The 17,375-nt window shown below is 24.9% G+C and overlaps 1 long non-coding RNA gene across 1 annotated transcript; it reads right to left on the bottom strand.

Annotated features, from left to right (window-relative positions):
• Window positions 1–2,716: 2,716 nt before the first annotated feature.
• Window positions 2,717–13,806, bottom strand: LOC142318365 (uncharacterized). The gene is made up of 3 exons (XR_012754887.1): window positions 13,625–13,806; window positions 7,360–7,545; window positions 2,717–2,896 (listed from the first exon to the last, which is right to left on the bottom strand). It is a non-coding gene; the product is annotated as an uncharacterized LOC142318365 (long non-coding RNA).
• Between the last annotated feature and the right edge of the window lie 3,569 nt (window positions 13,807–17,375).

Raw genomic sequence — 17,375 nt, forward strand, 5'->3', positions numbered from 1 at the left:
AACATTGCTTTGACCGGGAGGATTGCCACAACTGTTCTTCTAGGGTAATCACAAGATTAATCATAGTTGACCCTCGAGTGGTCATATGTGCTAATACATTTTCAGAGTAAGCTGCATAATAAGGCAGAAACCATTTACTAAACTGATTAGGAAAAACAAATCATAAAATTCAAAGGAACCCTTTTCCATAAAAAATATATGAATTCTATATTAACTGCATGGAAATTATAAATCATAGTGTTAATTGATATCTTGAAAAACTTGAACAGTTTATTTTATAGACACTTAAAATTTCAATAACTATATTCTGGAATGTTTTTTTCTCACTTTTACCTGTTCTGCCTTCAGCAATCCATTGAAGTATTGCTTATGTCGATGAAAGAGGATGATATTAACTGCACTTAATTGAAACCCAACCTTAAAACTTCTCTTATTAGTGGATGAACCCTGTAACTGTCGACTTGTAAATCAGCTGATTTGGAAAGAAACTTTTACCACTATACCAACCAGGTGGATATTCTAGAATGTTAAAAAATGATAATTGTTCAAATTTATTTAAAATTACAAACAACAATACAAATTTATATTAGAAATAAAAATTTATTTTTATGGAAACTATATATTTATATTCCTTTAGTTTTATTTAATATGTGTTAAATAAGATTAGATGTTTTCTTTGTTAATGCTAATTTTTATAAATCTTATTAAATAGTAATTCACTTTCCAAAATCCAGGTAATTTAGACATAATTTTTTAAATATCTTTAAAACAATAAAAAATAGTAATTATTACACTCTATTTTCGGCAAACCCTCTAAAATTTGATGACAGATTAGATGTTTCTAAAATCTCTTGATATAAACAAAAATATTAACAACTGATTTCCTGACAGATTAATTAAAGTAGTTTATACCTATAATTTTTTCAATAATTATAATATAATAAAAAAAAATATTACATAAATTATTTGATTTTTACATTAAAATTATTTATAAAAATAAATATGTTAATTACATTATTAATGAAATCAGTTGGGTAAGATTTTTGTAATGTTATTTTTTGCTTCTCTTATGGAACCCTGAAACATTGTGTACAATCTGTCAAATATATTTAACAAGTATTTTTTTTAAAGTGAGTTCTAAATTATAAGAGTTTTTGACCTAGTGTCTTACTGTTTTATATGTAACAATCCTTTTTTTGAAAAACAGTTATATTTTTATTACAGTAACTTTTGTGTTTTTGAGCAGAAGTAATGACACAATTATGAGAATTGTACACTACAGTTTATAATATCATTGTAATCTTTCAATAACTGTTGGTACTTTTAACACATGTGCGCACATGCTCACAAATATAAAATGAACGCAATTTCAGTCACCATACTTTCAAGTGTATTAATATTAAACGACAACCTTGATATTTTACAAAGAAATAAATAATTATAAATCGCCCAAAACACTAAAACATGTGATGTTATTTGTATGTTAGTGGATAATGTTCATCTAATCATATCTATAGGATATCCTAACTGTGTGTCATCCTAAGAAAACAAAACAAAACCAACAGCAATATTTAGTTTGTATTTTAATAGAAGGAGTACTCGGCTTGAATGCTGGAACACTTGAATTTAAAATCAGAGAATTTGGGTACCACTAAAACAACCTGGTGGATATTACTTTAAAAGAATGATGATTGCTAAAATTTATTTAAATGTTAAACAATACAAATTAATATTTTATATCCATGGATACTATACTAATTTAAAATTTATTTCCATGGATACTATATATTTATATTTAACTAGTTACAAATAAAATGATTTTCATAACGTCAGATGAGATTCTCTGTCATGCTTATTTGTATAAATATTAATTGCAAATATTTTTTCCCGAATAATAAATGTTTTTATAAACGTATTCATATAACACTCTGCAAAATTAAAAGGAAAAATACCCACAATTATTAAAAACCTTAATTTTTAAGAGTGTAAATATAAATAATTATACCACTAACGTTTAAAATATTACAAAAGATAATTATTACAAACAATAATTGTTTTAATGATATAACATTTAATAATTATTATTTTTATATCATTAAAACAATACAAAAAAATTATACATTAAAAAAAACTAGGTTTTTTTATTATTCTTGTTAAAATTGATTAATACAATAGCTTAAATAAATATCAAATAATTTAACTTTTATCATTTCTTTATATATAGCATGAATTTTACAGCGATTTTCATACCCAAAAAGAGGTAATGCTATCATACTAGAAGCAAACATAAAACTAATAGACCAGTACCAATCTGTTTCTTTATGTTACAACACAATAAAAATTTGATTCCACTATCAGATCATGAACTCTATTGACAAACATTGCTTTGACCGGGAGGATTGCCACAACTGTTCTTCTAGGGTAATCACAAGATTAATCATAGTTGACCCTCGAGTGGTCATATGTGCTAATACATTTTCAGAGTAAGCTGCATAATAAGGCAGAAACCATTTACTAAACTGATTAGGAAAAACAAATCATAAAATTCAAAGGAACCCTTTTCCATAAAAAATATATGAATTCTTTATTAACTGCATGGAAATTATAAATCATAGTGTTAATTGATATCTTGAAAAACTTGAACAGTTTATTTTATAGACACTTAAAATTTCAATAACTATATTCTGGAATGTTTTTTTCTCACTTTTACCTGTTCTGCCTTCAGCAATCCATTGAAGTATTGCTTATGTCGATGAAAGAGGATGATATTAACTGCGCTTAATTGAAACCCAACCTTAAAACTTCTCTTATTAGTGGATGAACCCTGTAACTGTCGACTTGTAAATCAGCTGATTTGGAAAGACACTTTCACCACTATACCAACCAGGTGGATATTCTAGAATGTTAAAAAATGATAACTGTTCAAATTTATTTAAAATTACAAACAACAATACAAATTTATATTAGAAATAAAAATTTATTTCTATGGAAACTATATATTTATATTCCTTTAGTTTTATTTAATATGTGTTAAATAAGATTAGATGTTATCTTTTTTAATGTTAATTTTTATAAATCTTATTAAATAGTAATTCACTTTCCAAAATCCAGGTAATTTAGACATAATTTTTTAAATATCTTTAAAACAATAAAAAATAGTAATTATCACACTTTATTTTCGGCAAACCCTCTAAAATTTGATGACAGATTAGATGTTTCTAAAATCTCTTGAAATAAACAAAAATATTAACAACTGATTTCCTGACAGATTAATTAAAGTAGTTTATACCTATAATTTTTTCAATAATTATAATATAATAAAAAAAAAATATTACAAAATCAGTTGGGTAAGATTTTTGTAATGTTTTTTTTTGCTTCTTGTACGGAACCCTGAAACATTGTGTACAATCTGTCAAATATATTTAACAAGTATTTTTTTTAAAGTGAGTTCTAAATTATAAGAGTTTTTGACCTAGTGTCTTACTGTTTTATATGTAACAATCTTTTTTTGAAAAACAGTTATATTTTTATTACAGTACCTTTTGTGTTTTTGAGCCGAAGTAATGACACAATTATGAGAATTGTACACTACAGTTTATAATATCATTGTAATCTTTCAATAACTGTTGGTACTTTTAACACATGTGCGCACATGCTCACAAACATAAAATGAACGCAATTTCAGTCACCATACTTTCAAGTGTATTAATATTAAACGACAACCTTGATATTCTACAAAGAAATAAATAATTATAAATCGCCCAAAACACTAAAACATGTGATGTTATTTGTATGTTAGTGGATAATGTTCATCTAATCATATCTATAGGATATCCTAACTGTGTGTCATCCTAACAAAACAAAACAAAACCAACAGCAATATTTAGTTTGTATTTTAATAGAAGGAGTACTCGGCTTGAATGCTGGAACACTTGAATTTAAAATCAGAGAATTTGGGTACCACTAAAACAACCTGGTGGATATTACTTTAAAAGAATGATGATTGCTAAAATTTATTTAAATGTTAAACAATACAAATTAATAATTTATATCCATGGATACTATACTAATTTAAAATTTATTTCCATGGATACTATATATTTATATTTAACTAGTTACAAATAAAATGATTTTCATAACGTCAGATGAGATTCTCTGTCATGCTTATTTGTATAAATATTAATTGCAAATATTTTTTCCCGAATAATAAATGTTTTTATAAACGTATTCATATAACACTCTGCAAAATTAAAAGGAAAAATACCCACAATTATTAAAAACCTTAATTTTTAAGAGTGTAAATATAAATAATTATACCACTAACGTTTAAAATATTACAAAAGATAATTATTACAAACAATAATTGTTTTAATGATATAACATTTAATAATTATTATTTTTATATCATTAAAACAATACAAAAAAATTATACATTTGAAAAAAACTAGGTTTTTTTATTATTCTTGTTAAAATTGATTAATACAATAGTTGAAATAAATATCAAATAATTTAACTTTTATCATTTCTTTATATATAGCATGAATTTTACAGCGATTTTCATACCCAAAAAAAGGTAATGCTATCATACTAGAAGCAAACATAAAACTTATAGACCACTACCAATCTGTTTCTTTATATTACAACACAATAAAAATTTGATTCCACTATCAGATCATGAACTCTATTGACAAACATTGCTTTGACCGGGAGGATTGCCACAACTGTTCTTCTAGGGTAATCACAAGATTAATCATAGTTGACCCTCGAGTGGTCATATGTGCTAATACATTTTCAGAGTAAGCTGCATAATAAGGCAGAAACCATTTACTAAACTGATTAGGAAAAACAAATCATAAAATTCAAAGGAACCCTTTTCCATAAAAAATATATGAATTCTATATTAACTGCATGGAAATTATAAATCATAGTGTTAATTGATATCTTGAAAAACTTGAACAGTTTATTTTATAGACACTTAAAATTTCAATAACTATATTCTGGAATGTTTTTTTCTCACTTTTACCTGTTCTGCCTTCAGCAATCCATTGAAGTATTGCTTATGTCGATGAAAGAGGATGATATTAACTGCACTTAATTGAAACCCAACCTTAAAACTTCTCTTATTAGTGGATGAACCCTGTAACTGTCGACTTGTAAATCAGCTGATTTGGAAAGAAACTTTTACCACTATACCAACCAGGTGGATATTCTAGAATGTTAAAAAATGATAATTGTTCAAATTTATTTAAAATTACAAACAACAATACAAATTTATATTAGAAATAAAAATTTATTTTTATGGAAACTATATATTTATATTCCTTTAGTTTTATTTAATATGTGTTAAATAAGATTAGATGTTTTCTTTTTTAATGCTAATTTTTATAAACCTTATTAAATAGTAATTCACTTTCCAAAATCCAGGTAATTTAGACATAATTTTTTAAATATCTTTAAAACAATAAAAAATAGTAATTATCACACTCTATTTTCGGCAAACCCTCTAAAATTTGATGACAGATTAGATGTTTCTAATATCTCTTGAAATAAACAAAAATATTAACAACTGATTTCCTGACAGATTAATTAAAGTAGTTTATACCTATAATTTTTTCAATAATTATAATATAATAAAAAAAAATATTACATAAATTATTTGATTTTTACATTAAAATTATTTATAAAAATAAATATGTTAATTACATTATTAATGAAATCAGTTGGGTAAGATTTTTGTAATGTTATTTTTTGCTTCTCTTATGGAACCCTGAAACATTGTGTACAATCTGTCAAATATATTTAACAAGTATTTTTTTAAAGTGAGTTCTAAATTATAAGAGTTTTTGACCTAGTGTCTTACTGTTTTATATGTAACAATCTTTTTTTGAAAAACAGTTATATTTTTATTACAGTACCTTTGTGTTTTAGAGCCGAAGTAATGACAATTATGAGAATTGTACACTAGAGTTTATAAAATCATTGTAATCTTTCAATAACTGTTGGTACTTTTAACACATGTGCGCACATGCTCACAAATATAAAATGAACGCAATTTCAGTCACCATACTTTCAAGTGTATTAATATTAAACGACAACCTTGATATTCTACAAAGAGATAAATAATTATAAATTGCCCAAAACACTAAAACATGTGATGTTATTTGTATGTTAGTGGATAATGTTCATCTAATCATATCTATAGGATATCCTAACTGTGTGTCATCCTAAGAAAACAAAACAAAACCAACAGCAATATTTAGTTTGTATTTTAATAGAAGGAGTACTCGGCTTGAATGCTGGAACACTTGAATTTAAAATCAGAGAATTTGGGTACCACTAAAACAACCTGGTGGATATTACTTTAAAAGAATGATGATTGCTAAAATTTATTTAAATGTTAAACAATACAAATTAATAATTTATATCCATGGATACTATATATTTATATTTAACTAGTTACAAATAAAATGATTTTCATAACGTCAGATGAGATTCTCTGTCATGCTTATTTGTATAAATATTAATTGCAAATATTTTTTCCCGAATAATAAATGTTTTTATAAACGTATTCATATAACACTCTGCAAAATTAAAAGGAAAAATACCCACAATTATTAAAAACCTTAATTTTTAAGAGTGTAAATATAAATAATTATACCACTAACGTTTAAAATATTACAAAAGATAATTATTACAAACAATAATTGTTTTAATGATATAACATTTAATAATTATTATTTTTATATCATTAAAACAATACAAAAAAATTATACATTAAAAAAAACTAGGTTTTTTTATTATTCTTGTTAAAATTGATTAATACAATAGCTTAAATAAATATCAAATAATTTAACTTTTATCATTTCTATATATATAGCATGAATTTTACAGCGATTTTCATACTTAAAAAGAGGTAATGCTATCATACTAGAAGCAAACATAAAACTAATAGACCAGTACCAATCTGTTTCTTTATGTTACAACACAATAAAAATTTGATTCCACTATCAGATCATGAACTCTATTGACAAACATTGCTTTGACCGGGAGGATTGCCATCACTGTTCTTCTAGGGTAATCACAAGATTAATCATAGTTGACCCTCGAGTGGTCATATGTGCTAATACATTTTCAGAGTAAGCTGCATAATAAGGCAGAAACCATTTACTAAACTGATTAGGAAAAACAAATCATAAAATTCAAAGGAACCCTTTTCCATAAAAAATATATGAATTCTATATTAACTGCATGGAAAAAATCATAGTGTTAATTGATATCTTGAAAAACTTGAACAGTTTATTTTATAGACACTTAAAATTTCAATAACTATATTCTGGAATGTTTTTTTCTCACTTTTACCTGTTCTGCCTTCAGCAATCCATTGAAGTATTGCTTATGTCGATGAAAGAGGATGATATTAACTGCGCTTAATTGAAACCCAACCTTAAAACTTCTCTTATTAGTAGATGAACCCTGTAACTGTCGACTTGTAAATCAGCTGATTTGGAAAGACACTTTCACCACTATACCAACCAGGTGGATATTCTAGAATGTTAAAAAATGATAACTGTTCAAATTTATTTAAAATTACAAACAACAATACAAATTTATATTAGAAATAAAAATTTATTTCTATGGAAACTATATATTTATATTCCTTTAGTTTTATTTAATATGTGTTAAATAAGATTAGATGTTATCTTTTTTAATGCTAATTTTTATAAATCTTATTAAATAGTAATTCACTTTCCAAAATCCAGGTAATTTAGACATAATTTTTTAAATATCTTTAAAACAATAAAAAATAGTAATTATCACACTCTATTTTCGGCAAACCCTCTAAAATTTGATGACAGATTAGATGTTTCTAAAATCTCTTGAAATAAACAAAAATATTAACAACTGATTTCCTGACAGATTAATTAAAGTAGTTTATACCTATAATTTTTTCAATAATTATAATATAATAAAAAAAAAATATTACAAAATCAGTTGGGTAAGATTTTTGTAATGTTTTTTTTGCTTCTTGTATGGAACCCTGAAACATTGTGTACAATCTGTCAAATATATTTAACAAGTATATTTTTTAAAGTGAGTTCTAAATTATAAGAGTTTTTGACCTAGTGTCTTACTGTTTTATATGTAACAATCTTTTTTTGAAAAACAGTTATATTTTTATTACAGTACCTTTTGTGTTTTTGAGCCGAAGTAATGACACAATTATGAGAATTGTACACTACAGTTTATAATATCATTGTAATCTTTCAATAACTGTTGGTACTTTTAACACATGTGCGCACATGCTCACAAATATAAAATGAACGCAATTTCAGTCACCATACTTTCAAGTGTATTAATATTAAACGACAACCTTGATATTCTACAAAGAAATAAATAATTATAAATCGCCCAAAACACTAAAACATGTGATGTTATTTGTATGTTAGTGGATAATGTTCATCTAATCATATCTATAGGATATCCTAACTGTGTGTCATCCTAACAAAACAAAACAAAACCAACAGCAATATTTAGTTTGTATTTTAATAGAAGGAGTACTCGGCTTGAATGCTGGAACACTTGAATTTAAAATCAGAGAATTTGGGTACCACTAAAACAACCTGGTGGATATTACTTTAAAAGAATGATGATTGCTAAAATTTATTTAAATGTTAAACAATACAAATTAATAATTTATATCCATGGATACTATACTAATTTAAAATTTATTTCCATGGATACTATATATTTATATTTAACTAGTTACAAATAAAATGATTTTCATAACGTCAGATGAGATTCTCTGTCATGCTTATTTGTATAAATATTAATTGCAAATATTTTTTCCCGAATAATAAATGTTTTTATAAACGTATTCATATAACACTCTGCAAAATTAAAAGGAAAAATACCCACAATTATTAAAAACCTTAATTTTGAAGAGTGTAAATATAAATAATTATACCACTAACGTTTAAAATATTACAAAAGATAATTATTACAAACAATAATTGTTTTAATGATATAACATTTAATAATTATTATTTTTATATCATTAAAACAATACAAAAAAATTATACATTAAAAAAAACTAGGTTTTTTTATTATTCTTGTTAAAATTGATTAATACAATAGCTTAAATAAATATCAAACAATTTAACTTTTATCATTTCTTTATATATAGCATGAATTTTACAGCGATTTTCATACCCAAAAAGAGGTAATGCTATCATACTAGAAGCAAACATAAAACTAATAGACCAGTACCAATCTGTTTCTTTATGTTACAACACAATAAAAATTTGATTCCACTATCAGATCATGAACTCTATTGACAAACATTGCTTTGACCGGGAGGATTGCCACAACTGTTCTTCTAGGGTAATCACAAGATTAATCATAGTTGACCCTCGAGTGGTCATATGTGCTAATACATTTTCAGAGTAAGCTGCATAATAAGGCAGAAACCATTTACTAAACTGATTAGGAAAAACAAATCATAAAATTCAAAGGAACCCTTTTCCATAAAAAATATATGAATTCTTTATTAACTGCATGGAAATTATAAATCGTAGTGTTAATTGGTATCTTGAAAAACTTGAACAGTTTATTTTATAGACACTTAAAATTTCAATAACTATATTCTGGAATGTTTTTTTCTCACTTATACCTGTTCTGCCTTCAGCAATCCATTGAAGTATTGCTTATGTCGATGAAAGAGGATGATATTAACTGCACTTAATTGAAACCCAACCTTAAAACTTCTCTTATTTTTGAAAAACAGTTATATTTTTATTACAGTACCTTTTGTGTTTTTGAGCCTAAGTAATGACACAATTATGAGAATTGTACACTACAGTTTATAATATCATTGTAATCTTTCAATAACTGTTGGTACTTTTAACACATGTGCGCACATGCTCACAAATATAAAATGAACGCAATTTCAGTCACCATACTTTCAAGTGTATTAATATTAAACGACAACCTTGATATTCTACAAAGAAATAAATAATTATAAATCGCCCAAAACACTAAAACATGTGATGTTATTTGTATGTTAGTGGATAATGTTCATCTAATCATATCTATAGGATATCCTAACTGTGTGTCATCCTAACAAAACAAAACAAAACCAACAGCAATATTTAGTTTGTATTTTAATAGAAGGAGTACTCGGCTTGAATGCTGGAACACTTGAATTTAAAATCAGAGAATTTGGGTACCACTAAAACAACCTGGTGGATATTACTTTAAAAGAATGATGATTGCTAAAATTTATTTAAATGTTAAACAATACAAATTAATAATTTATATCCATGGATACTATACTAATTTAAAATTTATTTCCATGGATACTATATATTTATATTTAACTAGTTACAAATAAAATGATTTTCATAACGTCAGATGAGATTCTCTGTCATGCTTATTTGTATAAATATTAATTGCAAATATTTTTTCCCGAATAATAAATGTTTTTATAAACGTATTCATATAACACTCTGCAAAATTAAAAGGAAAAATACCCACAATTATTAAAAACCTTAATTTTTAAGAGTGTAAATATAAATAATTATACCACTAACGTTTAAAATATTACAAAAGATAATTATTACAAACAATAATTGTTTTAATGATATAACATTTAATAATTATTATTTTTATATCATTAAAACAATACAAAAAAATTATACATTTGAAAAAAACTAGGTTTTTTTATTATTCTTGTTAAAATTGATTAATACAATAGTTGAAATAAATATCAAATAATTTAACTTTTATCATTTCTTTATATATAGCATGAATTTTACAGCGATTTTCATACCCAAAAAAAGGTAATGCTATCATACTAGAAGCAAACATAAAACTTATAGACCACTACCAATCTGTTTCTTTATATTACAACACAATAAAAATTTGATTCCACTATCAGATCATGAACTCTATTGACAAACATTGCTTTGACCGGGAGGATTGCCACAACTGTTCTTCTAGGGTAATCACAAGATTAATCATAGTTGACCCTCGAGTGGTCATATGTGCTAATACATTTTCAGAGTAAGCTGCATAATAAGGCAGAAACCATTTACTAAACTGATTAGGAAAAACAAATCATAAAATTCAAAGGAACCCTTTTCCATAAAAAATATATGAATTCTATATTAACTGCATGGAAATTATAAATCATAGTGTTAATTGATATCTTGAAAAACTTGAACAGTTTATTTTATAGACACTTAAAATTTCAATAACTATATTCTGGAATGTTTTTTTCTCACTTTTACCTGTTCTGCCTTCAGCAATCCATTGAAGTATTGCTTATGTCGATGAAAGAGGATGATATTAACTGCACTTAATTGAAACCCAACCTTAAAACTTCTCTTATTAGTGGATGAACCCTGTAACTGTCGACTTGTAAATCAGCTGATTTGGAAAGAAACTTTTACCACTATACCAACCAGGTGGATATTCTAGAATGTTAAAAAATGATAATTGTTCAAATTTATTTAAAATTACAAACAACAATACAAATTTATATTAGAAATAAAAATTTATTTTTATGGAAACTATATATTTATATTCCTTTAGTTTTATTTAATATGTGTTAAATAAGATTAGATGTTTTCTTTTTTAATGCTAATTTTTATAAACCTTATTAAATAGTAATTCACTTTCCAAAATCCAGGTAATTTAGACATAATTTTTTAAATATCTTTAAAACAATAAAAAATAGTAATTATCACACTCTATTTTCGGCAAACCCTCTAAAATTTGATGACAGATTAGATGTTTCTAATATCTCTTGAAATAAACAAAAATATTAACAACTGATTTCCTGACAGATTAATTAAAGTAGTTTATACCTATAATTTTTTCAATAATTATAATATAATAAAAAAAAATATTACATAAATTATTTGATTTTTACATTAAAATTATTTATAAAAATAAATATGTTAATTACATTATTAATGAAATCAGTTGGGTAAGATTTTTGTAATGTTATTTTTTGCTTCTCTTATGGAACCCTGAAACATTGTGTACAATCTGTCAAATATATTTAACAAGTATTTTTTTAAAGTGAGTTCTAAATTATAAGAGTTTTTGACCTAGTGTCTTACTGTTTTATATGTAACAATCTTTTTTTGAAAAACAGTTATATTTTTATTACAGTACCTTTGTGTTTTAGAGCCGAAGTAATGACAATTATGAGAATTGTACACTAGAGTTTATAAAATCATTGTAATCTTTCAATAACTGTTGGTACTTTTAACACATGTGCGCACATGCTCACAAATATAAAATGAACGCAATTTCAGTCACCATACTTTCAAGTGTATTAATATTAAACGACAACCTTGATATTCTACAAAGAGATAAATAATTATAAATTGCCCAAAACACTAAAACATGTGATGTTATTTGTATGTTAGTGGATAATGTTCATCTAATCATATCTATAGGATATCCTAACTGTGTGTCATCCTAAGAAAACAAAACAAAACCAACAGCAATATTTAGTTTGTATTTTAATAGAAGGAGTACTCGGCTTGAATGCTGGAACACTTGAATTTAAAATCAGAGAATTTGGGTACCACTAAAACAACCTGGTGGATATTACTTTAAAAGAATGATGATTGCTAAAATTTATTTAAATGTTAAACAATACAAATTAATAATTTATATCCATGGATACTATATATTTATATTTAACTAGTTACAAATAAAATGATTTTCATAACGTCAGATGAGATTCTCTGTCATGCTTATTTGTATAAATATTAATTGCAAATATTTTTTCCCGAATAATAAATGTTTTTATAAACGTATTCATATAACACTCTGCAAAATTAAAAGGAAAAATACCCACAATTATTAAAAACCTTAATTTTTAAGAGTGTAAATATAAATAATTATACCACTAACGTTTAAAATATTACAAAAGATAATTATTACAAACAATAATTGTTTTAATGATATAACATTTAATAATTATTATTTTTATATCATTAAAACAATACAAAAAAATTATACATTAAAAAAAACTAGGTTTTTTTATTATTCTTGTTAAAATTGATTAATACAATAGCTTAAATAAATATCAAATAATTTAACTTTTATCATTTCTATATATATAGCATGAATTTTACAGCGATTTTCATACTTAAAAAGAGGTAATGCTATCATACTAGAAGCAAACATAAAACTAATAGACCAGTACCAATCTGTTTCTTTATGTTACAACACAATAAAAATTTGATTCCACTATCAGATCATGAACTCTATTGACAAACATTGCTTTGACCGGGAGGATTGCCATCACTGTTCTTCTAGGGTAATCACAAGATTAATCATAGTTGACCCTCGAGTGGTCATATGTGCTAATACATTTTCAGAGTAAGCTGCATAATAAGGCAGAAACCATTTACTAAACTGATTAGGAAAAACAAATCATAAAATTCAAAGGAACCCTTTTCCATAAAAAATATATGAATTCTATATTAACTGCATGGAAAAAATCATAGTGTTAATTGATATCTTGAAAAACTTGAACAGTTTATTTTATAGACACTTAAAATTTCAATAACTATATTCTGGAATGTTTTTTTCTCACTTTTACCTGTTCTGCCTTCAGCAATCCATTGAAGTATTGCTTATGTCGATGAAAGAGGATGATATTAACTGCGCTTAATTGAAACCCAACCTTAAAACTTCTCTTATTAGTAGATGAACCCTGTAACTGTCGACTTGTAAATCAGCTGATTTGGAAAGACACTTTCACCACTATACCAACCAGGTGGATATTCTAGAATGTTAAAAAATGATAACTGTTCAAATTTATTTAAAATTACAAACAACAATACAAATTTATATTAGAAATAAAAATTTATTTCTATGGAAACTATATATTTATATTCCTTTAGTTTTATTTAATATGTGTTAAATAAGATTAGATGTTATCTTTTTTAATGCTAATTTTTATAAATCTTATTAAATAGTAATTCACTTTCCAAAATCCAGGTAATTTAGACATAATTTTTTAAATATCTTTAAAACAATAAAAAATAGTAATTATCACACTCTATTTTCGGCAAACCCTCTAAAATTTGATGACAGATTAGATGTTTCTAAAATCTCTTGAAATAAACAAAAATATTAACAACTGATTTCCTGACAGATTAATTAAAGTAGTTTATACCTATAATTTTTTCAATAATTATAATATAATAAAAAAAAAATATTACAAAATCAGTTGGGTAAGATTTTTGTAATGTTTTTTTTGCTTCTTGTATGGAACCCTGAAACATTGTGTACAATCTGTCAAATATATTTAACAAGTATATTTTTTAAAGTGAGTTCTAAATTATAAGAGTTTTTGACCTAGTGTCTTACTGTTTTATATGTAACAATCTTTTTTTGAAAAACAGTTATATTTTTATTACAGTACCTTTTGTGTTTTTGAGCCGAAGTAATGACACAATTATGAGAATTGTACACTACAGTTTATAATATCATTGTAATCTTTCAATAACTGTTGGTACTTTTAACACATGTGCGCACATGCTCACAAATATAAAATGAACGCAATTTCAGTCACCATACTTTCAAGTGTATTAATATTAAACGACAACCTTGATATTCTACAAAGAAATAAATAATTATAAATCGCCCAAAACACTAAAACATGTGATGTTATTTGTATGTTAGTGGATAATGTTCATCTAATCATATCTATAGGATATCCTAACTGTGTGTCATCCTAACAAAACAAAACAAAACCAACAGCAATATTTAGTTTGTATTTTAATAGAAGGAGTACTCGGCTTGAATGCTGGAACACTTGAATTTAAAATCAGAGAATTTGGGTACCACTAAAACAACCTGGTGGATATTACTTTAAAAGAATGATGATTGCTAAAATTTATTTAAATGTTAAACAATACAAATTAATAATTTATATCCATGGATACTATACTAATTTAAAATTTATTTCCATGGATACTATATATTTATATTTAACTAGTTACAAATAAAATGATTTTCATAACGTCAGATGAGATTCTCTGTCATGCTTATTTGTATAAATATTAATTGCAAATATTTTTTCCCGAATAATAAATGTTTTTATAAACGTATTCATATAACACTCTGCAAAATTAAAAGGAAAAATACCCACAATTATTAAAAACCTTAATTTTGAAGAGTGTAAATATAAATAATTATACCACTAACGTTTAAAATATTACAAAAGATAATTATTACAAACAATAATTGTTTTAATGATATAACATTTAATAATTATTATTTTTATATCATTAAAACAATACAAAAAAATTATACATTAAAAAAAACTAGGTTTTTTTATTATTCTTGTTAAAATTGATTAATACAATAGCTTAAATAAATATCAAACAATTTAACTTTTATCATTTCTTTATATATAGCATGAATTTTACAGCGATTTTCATACCCAAAAAGAGGTAATGCTATCATACTAGAAGCAAACATAAAACTAATAGACCAGTACCAATCTGTTTCTTTATGTTACAACACAATAAAAATTTGATTCCACTATCAGATCATGAACTCTATTGACAAACATTGCTTTGACCGGGAGGATTGCCACAACTGTTCTTCTAGGGTAATCACAAGATTAATCATAGTTGACCCTCGAGTGGTCATATGTGCTAATACATTTTCAGAGTAAGCTGCATAATAAGGCAGAAACCATTTACTAAACTGATTAGGAAAAACAAATCATAAAATTCAAAGGAACCCTTTTCCATAAAAAATATATGAATTCTTTATTAACTGCATGGAAATTATAAATCGTAGTGTTAATTGGTATCTTGAAAAACTTGAACAGTTTATTTTATAGACACTTAAAATTTCAATAACTATATTCTGGAATGTTTTTTTCTCACTTATACCTGTTCTGCCTTCAGCAATCCATTGAAGTATTGCTTATGTCGATGAAAGAGGATGATATTAACTGCACTTAATTGAAACCCAACCTTAAAACTTCTCTTATTAGTGGATGAACCCTGTAACTGTCGACTTGTAAATCAGCTGATTTGGAAAGACACTTTCACCACTATACCAACCAGGTGGATATTCTAGAATGTTAAAAAATGATAACTGTTCAAATTTATTTAAAATTACAAACAACAATACAAATTTATATTAGAAATAAAAATTTATTTCTATGGAAACTATATATTTATATTCCTTTAGTTTTATTTAATATGTGTTAAATAAGATTAGATGTTATCTTTTTTAATGTTCATTTTTATAAATCTTATTAAATAGTAATTCAGTTTCCAAAATCCAAGTAATTTAGACATAATTTTTTAAATATCTTTAAAACAATAAAAAATAGTAATTATCACACTCTAATTTCGGCAAACCCTCTAAAATTTGATGACAGATTAGATGTTTCTAAAATCTCTTGAAATAAACAAAAATATTAACAACTGATTTCCTGACAGATTAATTAAAGTAGTTTATACCTATAATTTTTTCAATAATTATAATATAATAAAAAAAAAATATTACAAAATCAGTTGGGTAAGATTTTTGTAATGTTTTTTTTGCTTCTTGTATGGAACCCTGAAACATTGTGTACAATCTGTCAAATATATTTAACAACTATTTTTTTTAAAGTGAGTTCTAAATTATAAGAGTTTTTGACCTAGTGTCTTACTGTTTTATATGTAACAATCTTTTTTTGAAAAACAGTTATATTTTTATTACAGTACCTTTTGTGTTTTAGAGCCGAAGTAATGACACAATTATGAGAATTGTACACTACAGTTTATAATATCATTGTAATCTTTCAATAACTGTTGGTACTTTTAACACATGTGCGCACATGCTCACAAATATAAAATGAACGCAATTTCAGTCACCATACTTTCAAGTGTAATAATATTAAACGACAACCTTGATATTCTACAAAGAAATAAATAATTATAAATCACCCAAAACACTAAAACATGTGATGTTATTTGTATGTTAGTGGATAATGTTCATCTAATCATATCTATAGGATATCCTAACTGTGTGTCATCCTAACAAAACAAAACAAAACCAACAGCAATATTTAGTTTGTATTTTAATAGAAGGAGTACTCGGCTTGAATGCTGGAACACTTGAATTTAAAATCAGAGAATTTGGGTACCACTAAAACAACCTGGTGGATATTACTTTAAAAGAAAGATGATTGCTAAAATTTATTTAAATGTTAAACAATACAAATTAATATATTATATCCATGGATACTATACTAATTTAAAATTTATTTCCATGGATACTATATATTTATATTTAACTAGTTACAAATAAAATGATATTCATAATTTCAGATGAGA

The sequence above is a fragment of the Lycorma delicatula genome, chromosome 1 (assembly GCF_047948215.1).
Source record: "Lycorma delicatula isolate Av1 chromosome 1, ASM4794821v1, whole genome shotgun sequence".
Classification (NCBI taxonomy): Eukaryota; Metazoa; Arthropoda; class Insecta; order Hemiptera; family Fulgoridae; genus Lycorma; species Lycorma delicatula.